This window comes from Balaenoptera ricei, chromosome 4 (assembly GCF_028023285.1).
Source record: "Balaenoptera ricei isolate mBalRic1 chromosome 4, mBalRic1.hap2, whole genome shotgun sequence".
Taxonomy (NCBI): Eukaryota; Metazoa; Chordata; class Mammalia; order Artiodactyla; family Balaenopteridae; genus Balaenoptera; species Balaenoptera ricei.
Window position 1 is genome coordinate 97101809 of NC_082642.1, and position 22053 is coordinate 97123861.

A 22053-nucleotide genomic window follows, 5' to 3' on the forward strand; every position below is an offset into this window, starting at 1 on the left:
ATCATAGAAAGGAAAGAAGAAAGAGTAAGAAAAATTCGGTCTAGAAAGTGACAAATTGTGTCAGTGATTTACTTCCCAGAACAACTTTTATGAGGGTCAGGAGTTCAGTATTCCAGAACCATACTTCCTAATCAGGATAACCGATGTCTAAGCTGCAGGGACCATTTATTCACAAAATTTATTTTAATCCTTTTTTTTCCTATTCTCAATGATTTAAAAGATGCATTGCATACATGCAGTAAAATGACAAGAAATATATAATCTTAGAGATTATAGCATATTCTGCTTGGATCTATTCTCCCTTCTCACTAAGAGAACGCATTGTTTATGTGGGTTACAATGTGCCTAATTAGAAATGTATATTTTCCAACCTCTCTTGCAGCTAGGGATGGATCTATTACATACTTACGGCTGGTTAGATATCAGTTTTGGGTGGGGCTTTTCGGTAAACTCTTAACAAGGGGCTAACACTCAGCAGGAACCTGTCTCTTGCCCTTCTTCCTGCCTAGATGCAATCATTGGAGGTGAAAAGCGTGAAATCAGAAGACATTCACTGAGCAGAAATAGTGGAATACTGCTCACTCTTGGCACCGGGGAGCCTCTATATCAGCCTCTACTACCTAACTTTCATATCTATCATTATGTGAAGAAAAATAAACCTCTGTCTGTGGTTTAGCCCCCGTATAGTTGGATTTCTGCTACCAAATGCATCGCCTTGCTAAGAAGGTGGTGGAAGGTTATTAGAGATCACCTAATCAACCCCTTCCTCTTTTACAGTGAAGGAAAGAATAGTTCTGAAAAGTAAAGTCATCAGGCAGCTGTAGGTCTCAACAACCCTTTCAGCATTGTGATCCTAGGACTGGGACCATAGAACTATGGTTGAATTAACCTAAAAACATCCAGTGAACAGGATTCACAGCATAGCTACCTTCTGCTCCAAAGCCCTGAATTCACAGCATGTTTCTGCCCCTGTGAATATGACCCTCAGCCTGCTGGACACCTCTAATTTCATAGGTCAGAGCTGGCTGACCTCCAACTGTGTTGACATTCCCTGTGCTCTCTAAAAAGAACCAAACCTGGACTGCTGCATCGTGGACAGCTTTGCCAAGAGACAAGCTTGGGATCTTGGAGACTCTTTCCTATGTATACTAATAACCATAAATGGTAGTAGTTCAGGGTAGCCAGGAAATCTCCCTCCATTTCCCAGGGGGAGCAACAGCTGGCAAACCAGCTGGCCTTACCCTCATCAGATGCTCTTTGACACCTCAGATGGGCTTGTCTTGCCAGGAGCGCAACACAGGACAAGCATTCTGAGGTCAAATCTATGGTGTGAGGGCTGGAAATTAATTGTCTGGCTGGAGTTTAAGAGACCTTATCCAGCCATTTTATTCCCTCCTTATACTTAGGGCTTAAGGAGCCTCTGCATGGAGGTTTAAAAAGGAGTCTATCACTTCTGCCTTGGGGACATTTAGTGAGATTTTTTGTGTATTTCTAGCTACCTCTAGGAGTCTAATGCCTTGACCTACACTACACACACACACACACACGCACACGCACATGCACACACATGCACACACACACTTACTTGAGTGCTCATCATACCAATTTGCATTATGAATCTTTGAGCATGTTTAACTGTTTCTTTTTTTAAAGTGGAAGGTACTATTTTCCTTTTGGAGCAAGCGTGGGCAGGACAAACATATCTCTTAACTTTCAAACTGCCTCACTCAAATTCTTTTTACAAATAGCAGTAGTTTTCTTACTGACATCAGTTAAAAGGCCTTTCAATTGAAATTGTCCAAGTGACAAGATAAATGGGTACATTCATCTTAAAGCTTGAGGAATCCACAAGGGAATGAGTCTCTGTGAGCATTAGAAAGAAGCCATGAAAGTCTTTAGATTGAGCTAAATATGCAAATGTAGGGAGTTTACTCAATTTTCATTTGCTCACAAGTGAAACTAAACACTATAATGATCAGATTTAAACACTTATTGTTTTCTTTTTTTTTAATTACCAGATGTTTTTCCTTCTTCCTGTCTTCCCTTACATATTTGGTCATTTAAGCCAGTATTTTCTTCCTTTATATACCATGTATTTTAAAGGAGTTTGAATTTGATGTCAGTGAGAACTCAATGGATTTAAGTTCTGGTAGTGGTGCTTATAATAAGATATTGATGAGGGAATGAGTAATTCAACATAATAAAAGGGAATTTCAGAAGCATTTAAGAATATTATATCAATTGGTGGTGGGGGGAACCTTGCTTTTCCAGAATAAATCAAACTGCATGATTACAGTTAGGATATATGTTGGAAATATGCAAGGTAATGAAAATATTGATAATTTTTTATCTGTAAGAATAATGAGAACTCTGCTATTTGAGGCCTCCCTTTCTCTCAAAACTTCCTGAGTAGGGTCTCCAGATTTAGTAAAAAAAAAAAAATACAGGATGCCCAGTTAAATTTGAATTTCAGATGAACAATGAATTGCATAGAACATACTAATACTAATAATTACTTATTATCTGAAATTCAAATTTAACTGAGTGCTCTGTATTTGCTCTGGCAACCCTATGTCCTAGGATACCCAGTGGCTCTTCTTGTTGGGTATTAAAGGTCTTCTGAGGATTTGGGTCCTCCTTTCTTCATTAACATGGTCTGTTGTCATACTGAGATAGAAGAAAGCCCCATCACCAGCACTGTTATGGTCCTTGTTAGGCTACTAGAAAGGGGGCTAGGGTGCTCGTTCAGTACTTCCAGAATTAGTTTTTTAAATTGAACTTTACTCTCTTAGTTTTTTTGCATCTTTTACTATAGGGCATATTGGAACATGTTCCAGTACCTGATTCACTACTGTTATACAAAATCATGGAAAAGTAATCTTTTCCTGACAAATTCAACTTCTGTTCTAAGACCATACTCAGATTCCTTGACTCCATCTTACTTCAGAATGAGTCCCCCCTGTCCCCCATGTGAGCACCTCTTTAGAAACTAGGGGTTAACCTTTCTTCATCTGAAAGTCCTTGCCCCTCATCAGACTCAGACCAATGTGCTTCATTTTTTTTTTCTCCAGGAAGGATTGTAGGTTACTTTTTCTATGAAAATACTAGAAATACCACAGCACATGTGCTGGGAAAAGTATTCTCATTGAATACCACACTACATATGATGAAATTTGTATCCGGAGAGAGTTGGATAAAACTTGTAAGGTAATCATATAATAAGTAGATTTTTAGCTCTTAGTGACTCTTATGCCTCCCTGATCACAGTTTGGTGAATTTAAAAATACGGTGAACAGCTATATTACCTGAAACATGTTGATTAATGGATTATCGTCCACCTGGAGGTGGATTTCTTGTGGTTTGGCTCAGAACACTGTCTTATATTTGTCTTGGTCAACATTATTCTTACTAACTTTGATTTAGATTATATTTATCTAGAATTTAATATTAGGTGATGCCCCAATATTGATTTTTTTAAAGGGATGGAAAGAGTGGAAATATGAGTCATGTGTGTACAAATATGATCTAAGCTATTTTTTGTTGGTTGTATCAGGCAGGAGTTGCTAATAAGTTGGATTGTAGATAACTGGACATAAAATTAATTGTTGGGGAGAGGGGCTGTGAGGGTAGTACATTCTATTGACAATATTTATTCAATAAAATTTACCTTTTTGAGCAGCTTTTGAGCTGAGTCCACCATCAGCATGTTCAGGTGGTATAGGGAGATGCTGGGGAGCTATGTAATAGAGCAACTCAAATCACTTATTGGTTGTCACTCTGCAGTAAATAGTATCTATATGGTTTCTTGCAGTCATGGTCATTTGGTATATATGTGGGCCTAATAATCACTGTCATTGAATGTCTGCTCCAAGCTGACACAATTTAATCAGATAAGCAAATTTCTGGTATTAGCAGGCATCTGGGACATGGAAGCAAATTTGTTATAGAGAAATGGTCATTATGATGATATCTATTAGACTAAGCTAGCATGCCTTCCTACATTTAGCACACACTGGGCTAAAGGATGCTGCAGAGGTTAGGTTATTACTGGTGCAGAAGACAGAACAAAAAGAGCCTGAGGGGTAAAGAATAAATATGGGTTATTTCATGACAGCGATTATAGAAAAATATGTGAGTGCGTGCACACATGCATGTGTGTGTTCTTACTTAAAAGTAAGCATTAGTCAAATTTAAAAACAGATTAAAAACATCCCAACCCACAAATAAATAATATAAACACAGCAACAGATAGAGCCAATACAGTACAAAAAACCTTCCATTAAAAAAAGTCAGCAAACATAGAACAAGATGAATGAAAAAAAAATTTATCAATTGTAATGATAAATGAAAATAAGTTAATGCTACATTTTTAAAAAGACTCAATTATCATTAAAAAACTAAATAAAACCATATGCTGCTTAAAAAAGATGCACTTAAAACATAATGGAACTTTAAAAGATAAAAGTATAAATCAAAATCAGACAAACTTGAAAAAAAAGAGAACATCTTAAAATTTAAACAAAGAAAAAGGAGAATTATTCATTCCTTTAACAGCCTCGTGTTAGTTTTTCAACAGCCAAAACTCTAAAAGTAGTTCTCACTAGATATCAAACCCAAAACAAAGGCAGTGAAGTTGACACAGAATGTCATTTTACTCTGATAAATGACACAATCCACAGTAAAGACATGACTCATAAAGATTTATGTCCTAAGTATCATTATATCAAAATGTATAAATCAAAAACTATTAGATAAAGAGAAGTTGGCAATTGCATATCTGTGTAAGTTCTTTATAGACCAACAAAGAACAATAAAGGATGATGATCGTAATAATGTAGTGAGGGTAATTTGCTAGATAAAAAATAGATTTCTAATTTTATCATCTCTAGATAGAAAATATAAACTTTATAGCCTCCAATCTATTTTTAAAATAATTTCTGTGTTAAGCCACAGAAAATAATCAAAACTTTTAACATGCATAAAGTAAGTGGGTCATATTTTCTGCTTAAAAGAAGCAAACAAATAAACAAAAATTTTTAAAAAACCTGTGAATATAATCTTGTCATTGGAATTAAAGCAAACACACTGACAAAATACTTGTATGAATAACTTGTGAGTTTAAGAGGAATGTTAAATTGTAATTAATAATTGCTAGTATTTGTTAAGCATTCATTACATGCCAGGCCCTGGAAAAAACTACTTTAGTTATGTGATATATTATAAACTTACAACAAGTTATTTAAAGTTGCAGCTCATTGGCTCCATGTTATCTCCTTGCCATGACTGATTTTTATTCTGAGCACTAATCATCCCCCTGACATTACATGATGTATTTTTCTGTTCATTGGTTTGCTGTCCATTCCCCAGGAGAATGTAAGCTCCATGATGGCAGGGATGTTGCCTAGTTTCTTTGTTACTGTACTCCCAACATCTAGATCAGTGCCTCAGTGTGCCAGGTCCTTCATAAATATTTGCATATGAGGTAGGTATTACTCTATTATTTTTCAGATGAGAAAATGAAGGTATAGAAGGAATAAGGAACTACCTGTTTGTCACACAGCCATTGAGAGACCAGAATTTGAACTTTTTAAAAAATTTATTTATTATTTATTTTTGGCTGAGTTGGGTCTTCGTTGCTGCGTGCGGGCTTTCTCTAGTTGTGGTGAGTGGCTGCTACTCTTCGTCGCGGTGCGCGGGCTTCTCATTGTGGTGGCTTCTCTTGTTGCAGAGCATGGGCTCTAGGCACTCAGGCTTCAGTAGTTGTGGCATGCGGGCTCAGTAGTTGTGGCTTCCGGGCTCTAGAGCACAGGCTCTGTAGCTGTGGTGCACGGGCTTAGTTGCTCCACGGCATGTGGGATCTTCCGGGACCAGGGAACAAACCTGTGTCCCCTGCACTGGCAGGCGGATTCTTAACCACTGCGCCACCGGGGAACTCCCCAGAATTTGAATTCTTGGACTTGGCCTTGAATGCTAACTCTAGGTTTTAAGCAGTGTATTATATATATTTTGCGAACATAGTTATAATTTTTTAAAAAACAGCAAGTTAACCTAAAAGCTTTAGCCAAAATTGACTCATAGGAAAACCATAGCTTAAATGTTTTTATTACAAAGTAAAAATGAATTGTAATACATGGCAAGTTAATCTCATGAAGTCAAAAAACTAAAGATGCTATGGAAAGCAGGAAAAATAAAATTTTAAAGCAAAAAATAAATGGATGTCAGAAATTTCTGTGAGTTACAAGTAAAGGCAAATGTCAAATAGGAAATGAATTTGAACATACAAGACAAGGAGATGATGTTATTAATTTATAAAAAGTGCTTATAATTCCATAATACTATACTGCCCTGAGGAAAAGATATATTGATTTCACGCTACCAAATACAGCACTACCCATCTCTGTAGAAGAAAATGACATTAAAATAGTAAATCAACTTCTAAGACTTAGCCAAAATTAACTCACAGGTAAATCCATAACCTGAATATATTCATTTCAAATTAAAAGGCAAAGGAAAATCAATAAGCATGCTTTTAACTGGGCAAAGGACATGATTTCAGGGATTTAACAAAAGAAATATAAATAGATAATGAAGATACAAGCTCCTCCCCAGTATTTCATGCAATAATCGCAAATCATCATCAAACTCATGGATAATCCAAGATGCTGAAGATGCGAGGAAACACACATGTTCAAGTATTTGCTTGTTAGAGCATATTTGGAATATCCTTTCTTTAGCGCAGATTTTGTGAGTCTTAAAAATATTCACACTCTTTGCAGTAATTCTATTGCTAAGATTTTAAGTAAAATAAACATAAATGTAGTTCAAGATTTAAACAGGGGTATTCATTTCAGCATTATTTCAATTAGGAGAGAAATTAGAAAGTACTATCCAGGAATAGAAAATTAGTTAGATTATGGAAAATGAGCTTCCCACTAGACATTTAATTTCTTGTCACCCATTCAATCATTTGAAAATCTGACTCGAGTGCCCGTGATTGGCAGCCCCTATGCTGGCTCTTGGGAATCCTTCAGAAAATGTAGCATGTTTACCTCTCTGGGATCATAGTTAGTCTGGGAACTTAGCTTTCTGCTTAGATACCTGGCATACCCAGAGATTTACTATTTCCTTTCTCTACAAGGTAGCCAGGATGGTATTATTTCAACTCAAAATCTGTCCATGTCCAAATACTTTAGTGTGATGTCTGGGCCTTTAGTGATGGTGGCTCCATCTTTCTTTTCCAGCCTTGACTTTTGTACATCCCCTTCCTCACATGCTAAGCTCCAGATACACTGAACTCTTTCCTTTTCCTCGAAGGGGCTAAGTCCTCTGTTCCTTTGGACCTTCACATCTGAGTTTGCCTGCTATGCTTTTCTTTGCTTGGCCTCCTCAGGCTAGATCCTACTCATCTTTGGTTGAGTGTGGATTTCGTTACTGCACAGAGTCTTCTCTGGATCCCATGCGTAGGGGAGGCCATCCTCTTACATGCTTCCACAGCAGCTCCTTCTGCCACCACAGAGCACTCAGAGCACTGAAACATAATGCACCGTTTCCTAGTTTGTGTTCTCTTCTAGACTATAAATGCCTTGAAGGCAAGGTCCACGTCTAGATCCTTCAGAGTTGGGCATTTGGTTGCATAACCACTCTGTATAGGTCATAGCAGTCAAGCTAGTATTCCTTAGATACAGATAGCATGAAATGAGTTTTAAAAATTGTTCTGAAGAATATTTGCCAACACTTGAAAATATAAGAGCACGTGAAACAACTTATTAGACGTATCTCCAATTTTGTTATAGTAAATATATTAATGTGGATATAAATATAATTATAAATTTGAGCAAATGCCCTTAATTTGAGCTCAATCATTTGCCACTTGGATGTCTTTAACAACCTCCTAACCAGGCTTTCTGTCTCCATATTTTGTTCCCTTCTGGCCACTTCGCACTTCTACCTGAGAACCCTTCTTAAACTCAAAGCAACTCATACAAGTCCCCTGGATGAACTTTTTCCCAGGATCCCTGTTTCCTGTGTGCTTCCTAATGACCTGTTGCTGACCCTTCAGCATAATCTCTCCTCCTTGCAGCACACCTTCAGCTTGACAACATGATTCCTAAGGTCTTTTCTGTAAGTTGTTCCCTCTAACCAGAATGTTCTTTCTCTATTTGTTGGGTAGCTAACACCTACTCTTTCCAGAATCTGCTCAGATTCCACATGTATAGCAAGCATTTCTTGCTCCTCCTCTGCTCTTCCATTACCCCCCAGATATGCCTCCATCACAGCACGTAGGCAGTTGCCTCATTGCCTGTTATTTAGTTGCCTTGCCTCACTTACTGGTCATAGAGCTCCCTGGAAGCTGGAGTCTCTGCCTTTTAATACTTATCTCCAGTTGTTAGCACAATGGCTAGTATATATTAGCCATTCTAGTATTTTTTAAAGAATGGATGGATGAATGGATCCTAAATATGTTACAGCCTTTTTATCTCTATCACAAGGAAAATATCTAAGTCAAATATTATAAATGATTTCCAGACAGCATTTCGTATAATTTTTAGCTATATATAGAATTTAAAAAAAGATGTTTTTCTACTTAAATCGAATACAAACTATATACTAAGTGCTAACACTGTTAATCATTTTTTTGGTTTAATCCTCCCAGCAAAGTTGAGAGGTGGTGTTATTATCTTATAACTATACCTATATCCATAACTATATCTACCTAAATCTAAATCTAAGAAAAGTGAAGCAAAGAGAGTTAAATAACTCGGATAATACCATGCAGTTAGTGGAACAAAGACTAAGAATTAAAACTCTGGCTGTCTGATTCTAAAGGTTAATGCACACCACAATTTACTAATTATTTCTATTTTACAAATAATAAAAAAATCTAACCTTATGAATATTCATTATGTGCCTGGTCCTGTTATAACTGTTTTACACATATTTTATTAAATACTTATAATTACTCTTGAGTTAGGTGTTATTATTATGATTCTAGCTTTATAGGTTAAGATAAAAAGGAACAAAGAAGTTAAGTAACTTTCCCCATCATATTCAGCTATAAAGAGGAAGAACTGGCTTTGAATCCGAATAGTCTGACTCCAGAGTCAAAGATTTTAAATGCTAAGTTATATGATCTCTCAGATGAGGAAACGTATTCAGTTTCAAGATTTTCCAAAAAAAAAAAACCAAGATAACATAAATTTAATTGGGTATTCATAATTTACATATAGATAAACATTTCTGAGACCTAAATGTGAAGAAAAGAATTTTTTGATTAATTGTAAGTAATCAAGATTAATGAAGTGCTACAACTCCAAATGAAGTTTTAGTGATCATTAGAAGAGGAACCAATATAATCCTATACAAAAAGCATTAATAGAATTAGAAAAATAATTAGAATGGCAAAAAGACCCATTGTAAATGTTAAAATTGGCATCAGTGAAGTGGAAAAGTTTCCTTAATTTTAAATATCATTACTTGCTGCAATGTTCACCTGATATAATAGTGGTCTGTCAAGATTAAAAAAGCAAAAAAGAAAAACTCTTTGTCTGAAACAATTCAACTTTTGTCTAATTTGGTACAAGAATACAGTTTTGCGAGTTTTTAATATTTATTTAAGTTATTCATAGTCTGTTAAGTTCCATGGGTGGTGATGGAAGGTGTTTTTTCTTTTTTTGTTTGATTGTCACTTTTTAAACTTCCATCTCAAAAGAATTTGGGCAAGGATCACTTGCAGTGAAAAAAAATGAGTATCAACACTCACAGAATTGTTTGCACCTGCTTTCTTTCTTTACTGAATTCCTTATACTGTGTTTACCACCTTATAGAATGGGTAGGTAAAATATGCAGAGCAACCCTTTTGCATTTGGGGATATTTTAAACATATTTCTGGGTTGTTGAAATGCCTGATTTAATACCCACTCATATCTCTGGCCCTTTCCAAGACAAAGTGGTAGAGCTACCTCCTTCTGTATAGCACCTTAACTCTCATAATTAATGACAGAAAAATCTTTGGCAGATCAGGTACAATGTTGTATTAAACCTATCCATAGACATAGGTCAAACTAAGCATTTGCAAAGTTGGATACAAAATTTTATAGACAGAACTTAAATCATGTAACATCATGAACTATGAACTCAGTAGGGGTTAATGGGCAGCCATAGCAGTGGTCATTACTGTGCCTACTAGTTAATGCAAGACTGAAGACTGGACAGTAGACTGGGGTGTGTCAACATCTGCACCTGGTAATCATTTATAAAGTCTGGTTTAAAGAATTTACTTTTGAATACATGAAAGTATCTGATAACATATTCCAAATCTCTCATCCATGACTACCTACAAGAAGAAGTCTGGAACCACTATCTTCCTTTTCTCCATATAGCTTTCAGACAGTTTTCAGTGGTTTATGTCCCCTTAGCTACAAATGCTGCCATAGTTCACCCAGCAAGTCTGCCGTTCACAGACTCAGAGCCTAGCCTGACCACACCTCATTGTTGTTAGGAACACCATCTTGAAATATGATTAGAGCCCAGATATCTTGATGCTCAAGGTCCTATTTACTATGTGCCTGAATGATCTTCTAGGCTCCATGTCCACCAAGCTACAACTGCTTCACTGCCGCAACCAATCTGACACTATGTGTGCCTCTATTGCCCAGTGTTGACAAGCTCAGCATTTAGAACCAGATAGAGATGGGTTCATAGCTTGACTCAAACCAATTAATGGTTGTGTAACCTTGAGCAAGTTACTTAAGAATTTTGTATTGCTATTTCTTTTATTATTAATATGTATTTATTTTTATAGCAAGTAGGAGTTAGCATTAATTCACTGCTTAATATGTGCCAGGCATTCTTTGAAATTTTTCATTATATGGACAATCCTTATGAGAATCCTCATGCAATCCTTATGAGAACAATCTGAGGTAGGTAATTTTTTATCCTTATTTTACTAAAATTCCCTCTAAGGTGAGGTTTTTAAAAATTTACTTCGTGTAAATGAGGATTATAATACTGTTTTTACAGAATGACTGAATGGAAGAATTCTTTTGTATTTTCATACAAAATGCCTAAAACAGTGCCTGGCTCATAGTCCTCACTAAAAATCATATTATTAATGTTCCTCAGTTTCTTAATTCACATTGCAGTTTCTTTTCTTTTACTGAAACCTTTCTGAGCATAAGCTCTCTCCCTGGGGCCTTGATAACCTCCCTAATTCTCCCCAGGCCCATTTCTGTAGGATCTGGGCCCTCCATTTTTCTCCCTGTGGTCCTGCTTTAAAGTGATTGATGCCCCTGTCACTCAGGTTTGTCTGTAAGTTTGATGCCAAATATTACCACTTTCTGTACATTCGTAACCTATTGCCATGTCTTACCACAAAGATCAGAGTCTATTGTTAATAAGCAACTTCAGACATTCTTGGACTTCTTGGACATTGAGCAAGTGGTTAATCTCTTGAGGTCAAACCTGGAAAGTTTAGTTTTCTGGCCTGGGTCTTTCTAAATTTCTTGTCAGCTCCTCTCCCTGGAGATCTACATTCAAGATCCCTCAGTTCATCACAGCTGAGGCAGCACAGTTACATATTTTAGATGCAGATATAATATGGAAAATATGGAAGATATCACCCCCAAATATGGTCCTGACTTTTTCCATTTCAAACACACCAACAGAAAGAACTTTATGTTTCCAGGGGACAAAGTAGGTAATACCTACGACCGTCAAATCTGGTTGCTTTTACTCATAGTGATTTTCTGTTAAACATATCTGTCACAGAAACTTGAAGCGAGAGCTTCTTACAATTGGCCTATTGTAGGAACAGGCATTTAATCACGTTAATACCTTAAGAGGACTTTTTAAGGAGGTGAGTCACAATCTTTCTGAACCTCAGTTTCCTCATTTATGAAGTGAGGATAATATGATCAAATATAATGAAGATAATTATGCAGTGATCAAGAACAGAATTATAGGCGTAAAAGCTGTGGAAAACAGAAAGCAGAGAGGTAGCACTCTCCTTTGTCATAGCGTTGTCCTTACCTCATTTGAAGCTAAAGAGACAGATGCAGAAAACGGTCCTACTCCCCGCAAAGGGGCAAGAAGAATAAAATTGAAAGGTAGAAAATAGATGGCAGCATGGCCTCTCTGACGTCCCTCTGAATTTCTCACAAAACACTGAAAACTTTCCTTTGACTCATTTCGTGCTACTTTAATGTAAGCCTTTGCTACTTGGGGCCCTCACGCCAGGACTACTAGAGAGCCTTTTACTTTTCAAGTCTTTTATTTTTTTAAATCTCCATAAAGATTCTGCTTCACCCTTCTAGCTATGTTCCTCTCATCCCTATATTTGATCCTACTTCTCTTTATTGTTGAGGTCATTTCTCATTGGTGAGCTAAGTGTGATTGACAGCTGCCCGAGGTTACTGAGCACCTGTGCTGTGCTCAGGTCTGTGCTGAGTGCTGTAATGTTAGAGAAGGAACATGAGGACCTAACCATTTAGCTGTGATGTGATTGTCTGCATTTTACAAATGAGCAATCCCAGGCTCAAGGTCACAACTATGAAAGGGAAAAGGCAGGATTTGAATCCAAGGCTCTGTGACTCCAAAGGCCCTGAGATAAGGACGTGCTTTGCATGTGTCTGACTCCGGAGGAAACCAGGTTGACCAGAAGGTGATGTTGGAAGTAGTCAGAAATTGGGGAGCAATAGAATAACGTTGCTTATTTCCCAGTCTGCACCTAATGTGGCAGAGGATTTTAGACTTGTAAGAAACAGAGAACCCCTGAGTGTTTTAAATCTGGGGCAGAGTTTATGAGAAATGGTGATTAAAGATGGTTATTGCAGTGAGAAGTGGGAAAAAGAAGGACAAGGATAGAGTAGGGGACACTGTTGCTATAATCTAGCACAGAAAGGGGAGGGCCTGGACCAGGAGGAGAGGGCATTTCATCCTCTGTTTTGGAAATAAAGGATATGAAATTGGCAGATAGGGAAATAAGGGCAACTTTTTGAATGCCTATGGCATGGTCTTGATTTTCCCATACATGTAGGAGGAAAGATTGTCATCTTTTGAGGTCCAGGACATGGAGAGGGTATCTTTTGAGAGTGAAAATGGAAAGACATGGATTCATGGCTACTTAGAGAAAGGAAATACATTTCACAATTTGCAAGTGACTAGTGGGGGAGTGGTGTGGTGAAGGAGAGGACTTCCTCAAAGGTAACTGCTAGGTTTGAACAAGAGTGACATAAAGAGAGTGGAGACCCTGAGGTACAGGGCAGTTGAAAGGAGATCTGTAGTGACAGGATTTTGCCGAAGGAAGAAGGAATGTTGACTTTAGTTGTAGGCCTGTTGCATTCGGTGGGATAGCAAGACATCTCAGAAGAAATATTAAGTGGGTACTATGATGAGAAAGTGTGTGATCTCTGCGAGAAGTGAGATATTAAAAAGAACAAGAGGGTCAATATTGAGTATCTGGATGATCATGTTGAGAAGGAGGGAGAAAAAGACCCAGTGTAGGAGGCAGATCCTCTATCAGAGGGAGAAGGAAACCAGAATAGCCAAGAAGGAAAGTTCAGGAAAGAAATGCTGAACACAGTTTGCTCTTAAATATTGATATCTATTCTGCAGAATGCAGTGTACCTTACCTCTGATGTAGTCCCCACCCTCCAGGTACTTACAATCCAGCCAGTAAAAAACTCAGGCAGAGCACTGAGGCACGAGTGCTGAGGGGCCGTGGAAAAGCTGTAATAGACGCAGCTAAGGGAGAGAAGGTGGGGAGGAATCAAGGAGGAAAAAAACTGCACCAGGCCTCGAGGGGTAGATAGCGTTTTAACGGTGTCAAATATAAGAGAAATAATGATCACTATTAGTTCTGGCAAAAGGTGGCAGGAATTGGGGGGTGGGAGTGGGGTTCAGTGGTGAACTCAATACCCTAGTGAGGACAGGAGGCAGACTGCTCCAGACTAATGATGAAGTTAGAGAAGAGACCATTCCGACCACTCAGAGGCCTGCTCATGGTAGGAAGGAATGAAATTATTGTTAACCAGGAGCTTGTGGGAGGGAATGATGGGTGGAAGCGGTGACTGGCTAGGTAGAGGGAGGCGGGGCTAGGCAGGAATGTGGTGTGGTAGGTGGGCGGAGGGTTGAATTAGAGAGGAGGAGGGGGCATTTCATCCTCTGTTTTGGAGACAAAGGATATGAAACTGAGCAGATGGGAAATGAGGGCAACTTCTTGAATGCTTATGCCAGGGTCTTGAATTTCCCATATAGGTAGGAGAGAAGATTGCCATCTTTTGAGGTCCAGGGCACAGAGAGGGCCAAGGCATCTTTCGAGGTTCTGGGGTCGGGGGGAGTGGGTTGTTGAGAAGAGCTGCCTGAAAGCATTATTGGAGGCTGCTTAGAACACAGGTCTTACTGAGAAGTGGAAGTTGAAATAAAGTGTCCTTCAAGACCAGGCAGGTGTTTTTGGTTTGGCATTTTCCCCTAGCAGCATTGAGAACCTAGGGAAGAGTGGAGATGGTACCTAGTGGGGGCTGACGGAGGGATAGGGTAGCACAGTATCCAAAGACAGCCAGAGACCATGGGAGCCTTGACTGAGGCCGTTGGCGATGGAGAGGAGACTGCTGTCACGAGGCTGGGGCTGAGCTGGTTAGCAGGACCGGCCTCATGGAACCACTGCAGGCGGACATGTGAGTTCATGGAACAAAGCAGCTGACTCCTAGGGATGCTGGGGAGTGGAAGGCAGGGCAAGCCTAGAGGTCGTGGGAAACAACTAGACCCATTTGTTGGATGATTCGAAAACCCACTGCCCAGGTCCTAAGGGTGGAACCCTCTGACTCTCCTCACATTGACACATGGGGAGAAGTTTGTCAGAATCACTGTATAGACTTAAGGGAGGGGGCAGTCTTTCCTCACTGTTCTTTTCTTCCTTTTTATTTTTATTATTCTTCTTGTCAGTATTTAATTGCCACCTTTATTTCCTTTGAGAGTCAAGACATCTGCTTTCCTGGTTGAGAGGTACAGTGCATGGAAAAGACAAAGGAAAGAGGAATACATTTTGCTCCGCCATGAGTCACTTTCTTTCTCCTCCTCCTCTCCCCCCTCCTTTTAATTATTCACCACCATCCTTTTTCTTATTCACGCATCCTCTCATCTCCATGTTCATGTCACATTGTTATTCTTAAATCATAGCCATTGGCGGGGAGAGAGGGTTGTCTAAGACCTAAAATATGGAGGTTGCCAATTGATAAGGCACATATGTAAAATCGAGCTCAGCCGTGATTCCTCTTGTCTCTTCACTGCTGCTTCTGGACGGTCCCCCAGAGCCAAGCGCAAGGACAGGAATGTTCTCCATTAGCCTCTCAGTCTCTCTTTCTCTCCCTCTCCCTCCCACGGATGAAAGACCTTTGAGCACAGACGTTCATAAATTAAAGTGTGTCGTTAATTATTCTTAGACACCAGAAGCAGTTCATTCAACAGAACATATATTAGTCTTCAAAAAGCAGTTCTGTTCCGAGCGCGTTAACACTAACTCATCAGTGGGTTTCTAAAGAAGAAATAAAAGAGACTTAGAAAATAATAAATATAAATATGTAGAAGGGTTTCTTCATGGTATAAGCCAAATGTCCTATTTTTGCAGACTGTTGTGTGTGTGTGTGGCGGGGGGGGGGGGCGTATATTTATGTGACTAAATGCAATTGAAGAGTAATGAAAAGCAGTATTTAGTCTGGGGTAATTCAGATGGAATAGGGTAGAGAATGAGGTCATTTCTTCCTAAAGCACTAGTACCTTCTCTCTCTCTTTCTCTCTCTCATAAATGTGTATACATATACATATATGTATACATAGTTATCTAGTCTATCTATCTATCTATCTATCTATCTATCTATCTATCTATCTATCATCTATCTACCTGTCATCTTCTTGGTGATTTCCTTCCTTAATCCAGTCATTTATTCAACATTTACTGAGCACTATGCTACGTTCTGAAGACAAAAAGATGGATGAGACATGGTCTCTGCTCTCAAAAGCTCATAGATGACAAAACAACCGCTAATTCAATTTTTTAAAGCCATTGTAGAAGATCAAGCATAGTGACCCCAGTGTAGCAATACAGTGGGTAACTCCCTGGGGCAGGTCTACTGCCTTAGAGTCCACAGAAGGTGGCATTCATCGTCTTGCTCTATTTACTGTGGTCTAGGCTCTGTTGTTCTCTGCAGTCTGAAGGCCTGATATCAACTTACCAGCCTGCCACAAACAGATCTATATCTCAAAGAGCGGGCTCACATAGCTTGGCCTCACAGAGATAGACTGTTAGGGAGAATGCCAGTAAGAAATACAACTGTCAGGGAAAAAAATTCTCCTGCTCTCTAGTCACCTTGTTCTGTCCCTGAAGGGGGGGCACATGGAACATCGAAACACAGTCAGAAGACTGAGGACTTTGGCTCTCAGTGCTCTGATACATTAGGTGATGGTTTCATATTTTACATCCCAGAGAGTGTTTTCATTTCCCTCCAAGTTTCTAGAGGACCCCGATTTTCTTCCTTTCTCATACTGTTTACAGCAGTGCTTCTCAATATGCTGACACTTCACTAAAATACGATTTTGTGGTACCATTCCAGACTTATTAAGTCAGAATATCTAGGTAATGGGTCCTGGAAGCAATTTTTAAAATAATTTTTCCAGGTCATTCTCATATACACAAAAGTATGAGACCCATCAGTCCATAAAATGAGGTGATGGAAATACTCCTTTTCCCAGGACTTGTTCTAGAGCAATCCAGGTACAACCAGAGACAGATATAATGTGAAGTGGAGAAATTAGAAAATTATCCAATCAGTCTTGGCTACATGTTCCAGCAGTGTATTCCCTTGATATTGCCTTGACCCTCAGAGGAGAGTACCTCTAGCTGCCTGAATCACAATGTCAGCAAGGCCAAAAATAAGGCAGATTTCATAAAGAAATACCAAAGGCAACGTAGGGAGGATGCCAAATCCTACTTTTGAGGGAACAAGCCTGGAGTCAGGATTGGGACATAATTGGATATCAGAATAATAGTACAAGATGCAAATTTGGGTGGGGAATGGCACACCATGCAAACTATCAGGGAATATCAGATATTAAAGCTGGCAGGGGCTGACCAAAGAGGCAAGGCAAGGTGCTAAGGAACTGTCATGAAGGTGGATTATGATGGAAATAATTCAGTTGTGTCACATCCTCTTTTGAAGGAAGGCCTTTTGGTTTGCATTCCCAAGCATCAAATGCATCACAATGCAGAACCCAAATGTGACATTTATGACATCAGACTCACTCTCCTATCTTGGGATTTTTCTCTTTTCTGTTCATAGACGTCATTTCCAGTCTTGCCTTGGCTCTCCTATTTTCAAAGCCAGATGTTCCTCCGCAGCCTGTTGCTGTAGACTTCCACACCACTGATTGACAGGCAGCTGAGTCTCAAGCCTCCTATTTGTAGCATGTGACCAAGACACCATTTCCAATTTGTCGCAATACATTCTAATAAGAGAGTAATTTCTGTGCAGTGATTACCTCTCTTGAAGGTTGAATGAGCAAAAGTCAATATATAAAGTGAAAGTTTTATCAGCACAATTCTGTGGGTCAGGTTTCCTAGGGAAAGATGGGGAACAATTGAATCCTCTGTTCCTTTATTGTGCTATTTTTGAGTCTTAGCGGCATGTGGCCTGTCTATCATATCTAAAAGCACTCAACCTCTGGTGAAAACCTTTTCTCCAATTATGGGTTTGCAGGAATGCTAACTTTTCCCTTCTGTAAAGAAGAGCACCATTGAGACCAAAGGGGAGTGATTGCCTTCTTGATGATACTGAGAAAAATAGAGCAGCGACAGTAATAACCCTATGTAATGACGTATGTCAGTGTTCCCCACTTAAAGCAGCCTCTTTGATATTAACAAAATGTGAAGGCATGGAATAGAGCTTAGAAATGAGCTCAACTGTCTTGGCAGTGATTTACTGTTCTAAGAAAAAGATGGTAGTAGAAATCCATTTGAGATGTTTTTGGCATTGGGAATGCTTGAGGAGCACAGGTAAATATTCTTTGTTGTCAAAGGGCTGTACCTCTTTCCCCCAACTCATAGAATACAGTTACTTGACATCCAGGGTGAGAGAAGGATCATTGCTTCCTTTGTTTGATTTGTCTCTCATCAAGGGAGAAGGACAGTGATATTGCTTCAGGGGATCTCGTGGCGTAAGACCCTTGGACATCTACATGGGGACTCGCAACAGCTGTAGAGATCCTGATTTACAATCTCTTTCAGAGTTCTTTACCTATAAAATTAAGATACAGAAAAAAACAAACATAAAGTACTAATTTTTCATGCTGCAGATTAGAGGGAAGGGAACTCAGAAAAGGTTTTATTTAGCAGAGAAGTTTCTGTGAACCTTCAATTATTTTCTGTGATCGATCTGTCAATAAGGTAGGAATCATCCTCCCTACTCCCACCCCTATCTCAGGGTACCAGATCTCCTTTTATGGTTAACTCGTGATAAACTGAAATCTATTCGGAGTATGAGACTCATTGGATTCACTTGCTAGAATACTCAATTTTATGTGAGAAATCATGCATGATATCATTCTTCTTTTACACATGGCATTTTGTTTTCTGATGATAATGCTTTGAAAAATAGGATTTCACAGAACATATGAAGAAGAAAGTATATCATTACTCAGAGATTGCCCTGGTAATATTTTGGTATGTTTTGATATATAAAGATATCATGTGTACCACCTAAAGTATGCACATATGGATATGTTTATGCATATACATATATAGGTATGTGCATTAAAGAGACATAAATATCTGTGCATATATGTGTGTATATCCATATATGTAAAATATGGATCATTATACAGTAAATATAGTTTTGTGTTTGTTTTGCTTAAATTATATTGTATACATCTCTGATATCATTAGATACACTTTAAAGACAGGATTTTTTTTTAACCACATAATATTCTAGTTTGGACATGTCACAGTATATTTTTCCTTTTCCTTCAGAATATATTTTTTAATCGAGTATCATGTATGGCACCCTTTTCATAGACCTTCTGTTTTGTGATTTTGCAAATTTCTTTTATTTTTGGTGGGTGTGGGAAGCAGAATAAGGCCCCCTCCCCAAAGATATCCATGCCCTAATCCCTGGAATCTGTGAATATTTTACACTACCTGGCAGAAGGGAATTTGAAAATGTAATTAATGTTAAGAAACCTTAAAATAGGAAGATTATCCTGGATTATTCAGGTAGGCACAATGTGGTCACATGAGCCCTTAACAACCAAGAACTTTCTCTGGCGGGGAGCAAAAAAGAAATTTGGTAGAAGGAGAAGTTAGAGATATTCCACACAGGAGAAGGATTTGACATGCTGTTGCTAGCTCTGATAAGTAAGGACCCATGTATAAGAAACAGAGGCCTCTAGGAACTAAGGGCAGCCCCCAGAAGACAGACAGCAGGGAAAGAGGGATATCAGTCTTACAGCTGCAAAGAACTGGATTCTACCAATAGCTGAATGAACCTGAAAGAAGAGCCTCCAGAGGCTTCCCAGAGCCTCCTGATAAGAAACTAGCCAGTCAACAACTTGATTTGGGCTTCGTGAAACCTACAGCAGAGAAACTAGCTGAGCCAACTGAGATTTCTGACCACAGAACTGAGAAAAAAAAATTGTATTATTTTAAGTTGCTACATTTGTGATATTTATTACAGCAGTGATAGAAAACTATACCATGGCCTATAATACACTTTCTATTATTAATAATAAATTTTTTTATTTTTTGAGCTTTTCAGACTGGGCCATGATGATCTTTAGAAACCAACTCTTTGAAGTTTTGATGTATAAATCTAAATTTGACATACACAATGAATGGGATAAAAATATTATACTATAGCCATTTCAGCCAGAGATATGCATATTAAATTCCACCATGTAAGTCCACTAGAGTTTACTGACAGAGTTGTACACTGTTACCCCTATTTGTGTGGAGTTGCTTTCGATGGATCTTTCTGATGAACTGTATAATTCTGAAGTAGTGATATTATTGTGCTTAAAAATGAATATAACACGAAATCAATTAGTCAGTTGACTTTCAAAGTGTATGTTAAAAGGGACTCTAGTTTATAATGATTTTTTAAAATTCTATTTAAATCCCTATTTCACTGGTGCTTAGAAGGGTTCTAGCAGAGTAAGCTGTCTAAGGGAAGTATTCTTCTTGCATCTTTCCTTCCTGAAAGCCATGTGAATTTTCATGTGAAATGATTGAAAATATATGAATTACTCCTTTACATGTTGCTTAACTAATGGAAGCGTCTTGTTAGGAAGACAGTTTACCTTTGGCAAAACATTATATAAATGGAATCAGAACTTAGACCTTATCAGGAAATAATTTTCTATCCTGGATCCTCTAAGAACTCTTAATTTAGGTGTAATTCACTCATGCATCTGTTCTTAAATAGCAGCCCTGACACCCCCTAGAAAACTTGCAAAAAATAATTTTTTAAAAACTGCTTTTTCCTAAAAAAGACTTCTGTTCTAATAGATGTATTAAATTATAATTAATGCTATGCTACCATCAGACACTTCTCTCTGCAGACAATGCTTTGTGCTTGCCTGGGCAAAAGTTAAAATAAGGCAAAATCTTTTTCATTAATAAGAGCTAAAATTCTGTCATTGAGAACTCTGTATTGGTTATATACAAAGGAGGGTTTTCCAGGGCTGGAGAAAGAATGAACAAAAGGAGAGGCCTAGAGAGCTATGCTCCTGGTGAGGTGTTGGACAGTAAGGAGACCAGCTTAAGTGAGAGAAGTTTGTAAAGAGGCCATAAAGAGGCATAAAAGCAAGAAAAGGAGAGCAAAGGATTATATCCTCTCACTTTTGGTGGCTGCCATGAGATGAATGGCCTGTTTCAGTGTCAGTGGTTTCTGTCTGTTGACAACTGTTCTCTGCCACCTCCACCTGCCCCTCCTGTACACACTTTGTGAGCATCCACTACGTGTTTTCTAGCCTCTTGCCTCTCCCCACTGTAGTTGTTTCTCTTGCCATCTAATTGCAACAAGCACGCTAATTAGTGTTGCCTGGCATGGCTGCCCCCTTGCTGCCCTGAGACTCCCCCAGAGCTACCCAGGCTCTGCTCAAACTCAGTGGGATTTGGTGAGGTCAGGGGGTCCACAGACCTTAAGAATTGTTGGACTGTAGTCACCTTGATCACATCTCTGCATTCCTTGCTTCTCACATAATATGAAAGATTCAAGTCTCTCTTGCACTTACGTGTTTTGGTATTCTCTGTTTCCTATATCTGACCAAATATTTCACTCCTTACTTTTCTCAAAGATCTTTTGCATTTCAGAAACTGTTTCAGGATTAATCAACTCTACTAAAGTCTTAAATTTCCTATTCTTTCCATCCACTGAAGGGCCTTACCTAAAACGTGGAGTTCTGCAGTTGCCACGTTTTCTTCATTTACATCAAGAAGAAACTGCTCATTTTCTCTAATCCCATGTGCTTCAAGGTAAGGATGTGGAATAGGTGTCATCTTCTCTCCTCAATTCACTGTAAGACAATTATACATTCAGCTCAATGTTTAAAAAATAAGCATAAAGATGTAATTATATTATAGTCAGTCCCATGCCTTTTGAATATTTTATGCTCTTCCTTTCTTCATCCTGTCATCCAATAAGTCCTCATTTCCCTACTTCATTTATTGAAACATTTCTTTCCTTGTTGCACGTGCCCTACTCTTCAAATGAAGTCCCTCTCTCATCCTGAATAACTTCAAGGTCATAATAGTGGACCCATTCAGCCAAAGCATCTCTGTTCTTTGATGTCTTCATATCTCCTGACCTTGTCCCTTACATCTCTTAAACAATATCAGACTAAGTCATCATTAGAAACCATCAACATTTCTCACTTAAGTCATTGAGTATAGTGGCCTCCTACCCCATCTATTTGCTTCCATGATGGCTCTCCTCCAATCTACTCTGCAAACTGGAGTAATCTTTTAAAAAGCAAAATAGAATCATACCATTTCCTTGTTAAAAACCCTTT